Raw genomic sequence first — 8,166 nt, forward strand, 5'->3', positions numbered from 1 at the left:
TTTGGCAGCTGTGGATCGAATCGAAGATGAAGACGACGAGGCGAGATCTCTTTCTCAAGTTTATTCAGCAACCGATCTCGATAACATCTCAGAAAGAAGAAGACGACGACGCGAGATCATTGATTCTGGAAAACGATCAAAGGTTCGCACAATTTTGATTTCGATTTCTTGTTCCATCCTTTCGATTTTTGATTGTATCGAAAGAGTTTTGATAGTGACAAGCGAAGGAAAAGAGAAAATATTAAAAAAAACAAAAACATAACGCAACCAATAATTTAGTGACACGTGTGGTGTCTCTGAGGATCTAAAAGGATCTGGGCAGAGAGACCGGTGTCTCTGGAATATTGAGATTAAAACTTTTTTTTTTTGGATTATATTAGTAAACAAATCAAAGACATATTGAGAGTAGAGATTTTTAACAAATGTGCCACATTTGCAAACCAATTTTGTGGGTTCTACCACATTCACCTCGTTCTTTTGCTATTTACCACAGTAAAGAAATAAAAAGACTAGTATATCCCTCGAGCTCGGTTTCTTTATTTTTCCGCTGAAAATAAATATTTAAATTTTTGAAAATCAACCGTGCATGTCCCGTCTTTTCGTCTGACAATTAATATATATTAAGTTTTTTTATTTTATTTTTTGTGGCTTTAATTCTCGAACTCTTCCTCTCTCCAGAGTTTCATTGTGCTCGAACTCATCCAATTAATACTCAACTCTTCCTCTCTCCGGAGTTTCTTTGCGACCGCCGGAGTTTCTATGCCTAACCCTAATTGCGCGCGGCGGAGCTTGTTAGTTTAACCTTCCTTTTTTCATTTTTCACATAATATCCCTTTCGTTTATTGCTTATTGGGATTCTCTTTTTATCCCATCAGATTGCTTATTCTCTTTTTACATAATATCCCTCTCAATTTTCACATAATATCCTTATCAGATTGCTTATTCTCTTTTTATCCCATCAGATTGAACTGCAACTTTAACGGTGGCCTACCCCCGGAAATAGAAACTAACGTTGACGCCGGTGAGCAGACCGTAGATCCGGGAGCAGTTGGCTCGACCCCCAATTTTAATCTTATTCCCGAAGAAAGTACTTTTCGAGACCCTCTCGATTCTGCTGTACCAGTGTTGTCGTAAATTGTGACCCAGTTTCATCTTTTTCTTTCTCCTTCGACCACCTTATTAAAGTCGTAATTGTTTTTGTCTACACAGATGTCCCCCCCAGCTGAGAACAACGTTGATCCTCCACCTCGGGTCCCTTCGCCCAACTTTGTCCTTATTCCCGAAAGTACATTTGTGGAAGCCCTTGAATCTGCTGACCCAATTGATGGAGATCTCGAATCCGCTGACCCAATTGTGGGGTAAGTGGCAACCGACATATATTCTCTAATATTGTCGGTGGACAACCATATACTAATTCCATCTTCTTTTGTCTACACAGAGATCTTCCAGATTCGACATCAGACCGTGTACAAAGAGTCGATGGACATCTTCCTCCGCGTGTTTTTGTCGGAGATGTCCAATCTGGTGACCCAATTGTGAGGTAACTGGCAACCGTCATATATTCTTTCATTTTGTCGATGGACAACCATCATATATTCTTTCATTTTGTCGATGGACAACCATATATTAAGTCCATCTTGTTTTGTCTACACAGAGATTTTGTCGATGATACCAACGAAGGACATCTTCCCCCGCGTCTTTTTGCAACGGATCGCTATCCTTTTAAGGGCCGTATAAACTCATATTCCAAGCCTGAGTATCTGCTGGACATCGTAGAGGCGTTAGATGGGACCCCAGAGTTAGATTGGCTCAAACGGTCTTGCTTTGGTCGTCTTCTACAACTTCCTGTCCGTAAGAGTTCCCTCTCCTGCAAACTTGTCAACCAATTTCTTTGTCGATCACTGGTCACCAGGAAAAACATGAAATGTGGTTCGTGTATGGTGGGCATCCGATCAGGTTCTCTCTTCGAGAGTTTGCAGTCTTGACTGGTCTAAATTGTGATCCATTCCCTTCGTCTGAGGATGATACATCTTCTTCTGAATCTGCTGCTTTTGCTGATCCTGATTACCTCAACACTCTTGTTAGTCCGAACAAGAGTTACACAATTAGGCAAATTGTGGATATTCTTAAACAAGACAAGAGGTTGCCGGTTTCAAAGCGGATGGATGGTGATCGTAGGCTCCGACTGTGCCTTGTTGTAATCGTTGATTGCATTCTAATCTGCAATTCATCTAATGTTAAAGCTAGCAGCAAAGTTGTTAATTTGGTTAAAGATCTAGAGTCTTTTGTCAAATATCCATGGGGGAGGCTGTCTTTCGTAAGGACCTTGGAGAGGGTTTCCATTGGCGAGGTCATTCAAGGTACGGCAGAATTAGCTGACCAGTTAGCACAATCTCACACAGCTACTCACGGGTTCATTTTATCATTTCAACTGCTTTTTCTCGATGCAATCCCACTTCTTGAAAGAATCCTTCCAGATGGAGACGATGCCCAAACATTTACTGATCGTTCTGTGGTTCACTTATCAAAGCTGAAGAGCTTTCATAATTCTAACATTTTGGAAACCGAAATTCATCCATTGGTAAGTGTTTTAACTACTATTTACATTTAAACTAGATCATATATTCATCACATTGTGTGTTTTTCCCTTTCTTAGCTTCACATATAAAACATTCTTCTTGGCGAATATCTACCAGAATTTCAAAATTGCTCATGGGATGGTCTTGATGACGAGGATCCTTGTGTTGATTTCATATTACAAAAACTGAAAGATGGTCACATGTTTAGTAAAGAGGACTGGCATGGTGGCCTTTCTTCTTTCCCATTGATTTCAACTGTTGTGGCTAAGGACAATACAGCTTTTGCAGCTCCTAAACCTACCAAATCTAGAGGTCCAACCGTTAAGAAGGCCACCAAAACCAAGTCTAATTCTAACCCGCCAGATGGAGGTTCTTCTCCTCTCCACAGAGATTGCTTATCCGGAAGAGAGCTTCTTCAAGAGGTGGATAGGAGGAACGAAGAACACACTTTGAAGATAAAGGAGATGTTAACAGCTGAAAGAGCACAATGCAAAGCTGAAGTTCTTGACGAAGTCCTTAAATCTTTGTCTGCTAAAGGAATCATTCCCAAATCACCTATCGGTATGCATTCAGATCTTTTGGCACAGATGCATCATTCTGCAAATTTGCACCAAAAGACCAAGGAAAAAACACCAATCAACTCGACAAGGTTACCACAAAAGGTATTATGTTCAGTTTAATTTGATAATTTAATTTCATCACCCGTTATCTTTTTACTTTTAAGGGGCTCTAACAATAATTCACTTGTATTCAAGGACCGACAACAACTCGGACCCTGTGGACAACGTCAACAACTCTCGGTGGACAAGCTTAGGTGCAAATTTGTTTGAAAACTCAAACTCAGAAACTCACGGTGGTACCCGTACCCCAGCCAACTCGACTACTATCCTAGAACAGGTTTTATTTTGAGATTTTTATGGGATAGGTGGATTAAATGTCACGTTTTCTCTTCACGTTTAACACTTATTTCATTTGTATTTCAAGGATGCTGTGGACAACCTCAAGGATGATGTGGACAACCTCAACGACTCTCGGTGGACAAGCTACGGGCCAGACACCCCAGGAATCCTAAAGAACATAGGTGAACTATACGGGGAAGAACCTCCTTTGGTCAAGAAGGTATTCATATTCCTTTTTTTTTCAACTACTGGATGTAATGTCCACCTACTGAAATTAAATTGGCAGGTTAATTCCCAAGTCACACTACCGACTCAGGGGATGGTACGTCCGGCAACAATTCTGGTGATCCGTCATTATCTGAAGATCCTACAATGGACGATGTCGAGCTTGCTAGCCCTAAGAAAAAAAGGGGGTCCAATCTATTGGAGCTCATCAATCCTCCCATCCCTTCCAAAAGAACGAGGACTATGCCAAGAAGATATGGTCAGTCCTCTTCATCTAAGAAAAAGACTTCACGACCAGTGGAGGACCCTCCGTATGAATACTCCCCTTTCCGTATTGTAAAACCTGCACTTCGAAAGAAATTTCTGACCAGACTATCCTCATATCCTCACAAGTAAGTCAGTGGACAAAAGATGTTAAGGTTTATATCTTCTATTTAAATTTGAAGAAATAAATTCATATTATCTACTTTTGATCTACAGAGAGTATATCATAGATGGCCTCGGCGTTAAGCGTTCTTTCTTTGAGGAATTGTACTCACCCAAATATTGGGTCGATACTCCGGTATGTTTTGTCCAAATATACAACTTCTCTTGATTTTTGGGGTCTCTTAATAAGGCACATACCGCTTGAACCCTTATTTCTATGTCTCTTTTACTCGGCTTCTATAGCATATGGAAGCAATGCTCACCTAGCTGTGGAGGACGATGGGCCCTTATCTACGCGAGACAAGAGTCGCAGTGTTGGATATTTGGTTTACTCACATGATCAGCACTGACTACACCCTCTACAAGAACAAGAAGAATAAATCAACATTTCAATGGAACAGCCTCATCAAGAACTATGTCCGTAGCTCTGTCTACAGCAGTCAGTGCAATCTCGCGTGGTTCAGCGATGTAGACACAAATTACACACCAATGAACTGGGGTAAGCGGCATTGGGTTGCTTTAGCGATTAAATTAAAAGAAGGCGAAATTCAGATACTTGATCCCCTTATTGTAAACCACGACCAGTCTAAGCTGCCTCGTCTCATGAAACCGCTAGTTGAGTTGTTACCTATCATCATCAAGGACCTAGTCAACCCCGACGTTACCGATTGTCCTCTACCTAAATCGTTCAAGGTTGATAGATTGGTGGACGTCTACCAAAACGACAGAACCGGAGATTGTGGTCCTCTGACTGTGAAATTCATCGAACTACACGCCCAAGGCTTGGGTCTTGATAACCTCACGGAGAAGATGGTGGACGACATTAGAATGAGTTACGCGGTTGATGTCTACCAAGAATTCGTTGTTCATTTGTAATTTTGTGTCTTCTACTTCCACTACTTATCAAATTTGCGGTTCGATCTTGTAACAGATACTTCCTCCCTTTTCACTTTCTCATTAGTATGCTGATTTAAGACCCTACTATTATGTCTACCATGGACTTCTCCATCATTTTTAGTCCACAAATATTAAAACTGTGTCCACACTTTAAAGTCTTTCTTGCCTTTACCAATTAACACAATACCTGTCCACAGGGTATACTAATGCCCACACTTTTAAGTCTTTTTTGCCTTTAACAATTAACAAATTACTTGTNCTATCCTCATATCCTCACAAGTAAGTCAGTGGACAAAAGATGTTAAGGTCTATATCTTCTATTTAAATTTGAAGAAATATATTCATATTATCTACTTTTTATCTACAGAGAGTATATCATAGATGGCCTCGGCGTTAAGCGTTCTTTCTTTGAGGAATTGTACTCACCCAAATATTGGGTCGATACTCTGGTATGTTTTGTCCAAATATACAACTTCTCTTCATTTTTGGGGTCTCTTAATAAGGCACATACCACTTGAACCCTTAATTCTATGTCTCTTTTACTCGGTTTCTATAGCATATGGAAGCCATGCTCACCTGGCTGTGGAGGACGATGGGCCCTTATCTACGCGAGACAAGAGTCGTAGTGTTGGATACTTGGTTTACTCACATGATCAGCACTGACTACGCCCTCTACAAGAACAAGAAGAATAAATCAACATTTCAATGGAACAGCCTCATCAAGAACTATGTCCGTGGCTCTGTCTACAGCCGTCAGTGCAATCTCGCGTGGTTCAGCGATGTAGACACAGTTTACACACCAATGAACTGGGGTAAGCGGCATTGGGTTGCTTTAGCGATTAAATTAAAAGAAGGCGAAATTCAGATACTTGATCCCCTTATTGTAAACCATGACCAGTCTAAGCTGCCTCGTCTCATGAAACCGCTAGTTGAGTTGTTACCTATCATCATCAAGGACCTAGTCAACCCCGACGTTACCGATTATCCTCTACCTAAATCGTTCAAGGTTGATAGATTGGTGGACGTCTACCAAAACGACAGAACCGGAGATTGTGGTCCTCTGACTGTGAAATTCATCGAACTACACGCCCAAGGCTTGGGTCTTGATAACCTCACGGAGAAGATGGTGGACGACATTAGAATGAGTTACGCGGTTGATGTCTACCAAGAATTCGTTGTTCATTTGTAATTTTGTGTCTTCTACTTCCACTACTTATCAAATTTGCGGTTCGATCTTGTAACAGAGAGTTCCTCCCTTTTCACTTTCTCATTAGTATGCTGATTTAAGACCCTACTATTATGTCTACCATGGACTTCTCCATCATTTTTAGTCCACAAATATTAAAACTGTGTCCACACTTTAAAGTCTTTCTTGCCTTTACAAATTAACACAATACCTGTCCACAGGGTATACTAATAAAATACTTGTCCACATTGAAATAGTAATGTCCACAAAGTCTTTTTTGCCTTTAACAATGAACAAAATACTTGTCCACACTGAAATAGTAATGTCCACATACAAAAATAACTGGCAACAAGTTGCAATCCTCTTTAGTATACTGGATAGCTAAACATAAGTGGGTATCAAACATAACAATTCTTCTTTCTTTAACATCAATTTAAGAACATTACAGAGCTCCCAACTAAAAAACATTAAATACCTCACAACTACAAAACACAGTTCATTATAGTCTCTTTTAATGAGGGTCTATAACGTTCCACTATTTAACCTACTACTACGAACACAACTAGATCACGAATACAACCATTTTACTCTTACAAAAACCATTTCTTATTTGGGGCAACATCTTTTACTATGTGTCCACTTTCATTAACCACGGTAAATCTCCTCTACTCATTGCCCGATCATCTTCAGCTTTGCATAATCCATCGTTTAGGTAAATATGGTTTCCAGTTCCTAGGACCACTTATGGCTACGGGTAAAAATGGTTTTTCCCTTGTTACTAACTCATATGTCCTCAAACAAACTTGTCTACGTACTTTTTAAGAGGCACCTTTTCTTGTTGACAAGTCTTCAAAGTTCCACCCTTTCTTCATAAGGTGTGTTAAGGCTGGCAACCCGTACACCTGTTACCTGGAAAGTCTTCGTCTTGTAGCTAGAAAAGGTAAGATTGATGAAGCCATCAACCTATTGTTCAATGCAATCCCATTTTCTGAAGAAATACAGTTTGCACTTGGTTTGTTCTTAATATGTGCTGGTCATTACCACGATGGTGTCTCAACGATCAAGTCATTTACGGAACGTGTTGGCTCATATTCAATGGCTGAATATTTTGCTGAATCGGTTTTTCAAAACATTCGTCAACTTGGCCCACGTAGGATCAAAAGGTATTGCGATACTTGGCAGTTTCTAANTTATAATGTTCCAAAGTGTGCCGGTTATGGATACACATGCACCATGGATTCCCGTTGTGAAGCTTGTTTTGTCTGGTGGAGGAGTATTCAATTCATATGTATGTTTTAAGCTTTAACGTCTTCCCATGTTACGGTGGACATGACGTTTTCGCCATGTCCACCGTTAAACCAAGTCTACATGTTCGTTTGCATGTACTTCAATGTTCTCCATAAGTTAATGGACATATCTCTATTCAGTTCTAATTACTAACTTCATGTCCACCATAACATGCAGACTAAACAAAACGAGACTAAACAAATATATGTAACCATCATTATAACCTAACTATATTCTGGACCAAAACGATAACGTTTGACTGTACTTGCTCCATAACGTCAGGTCGCCATCAATCAGGTAAGACATTGCTCCTTGCCACACACAATGTCCAAATCACTTTACAGCCTGTAACACATCCTTTTAAATTAAAAAAATAATTTAAAAATAAAGTATTAAAATTTAAAAACCAATAAAGGATGGATAACATACACCATCACTTTCATTATCCCCTTTCTTTCTCTTAACATTGTCTCTGTTTTACCAACAACATGGGTCGATACAGTTACAGTCAGCCTTCTTCCTCCTCGGCTGATTCTGTTAAGTCTCGCGTCCGCGAGAATCAAAGGTACGGGATACCCATGAACTGCTGGTGTGGTGGAAATCTTGAACTAAGTACCCACCAGGAAGGTGTAAACCAGGGCCGTCTTTACTACAAATGTGCTAGATC

The sequence above is a fragment of the Camelina sativa genome, chromosome 9 (assembly GCF_000633955.1).
Source record: "Camelina sativa cultivar DH55 chromosome 9, Cs, whole genome shotgun sequence".
Taxonomy (NCBI): Eukaryota; Viridiplantae; Streptophyta; class Magnoliopsida; order Brassicales; family Brassicaceae; genus Camelina; species Camelina sativa.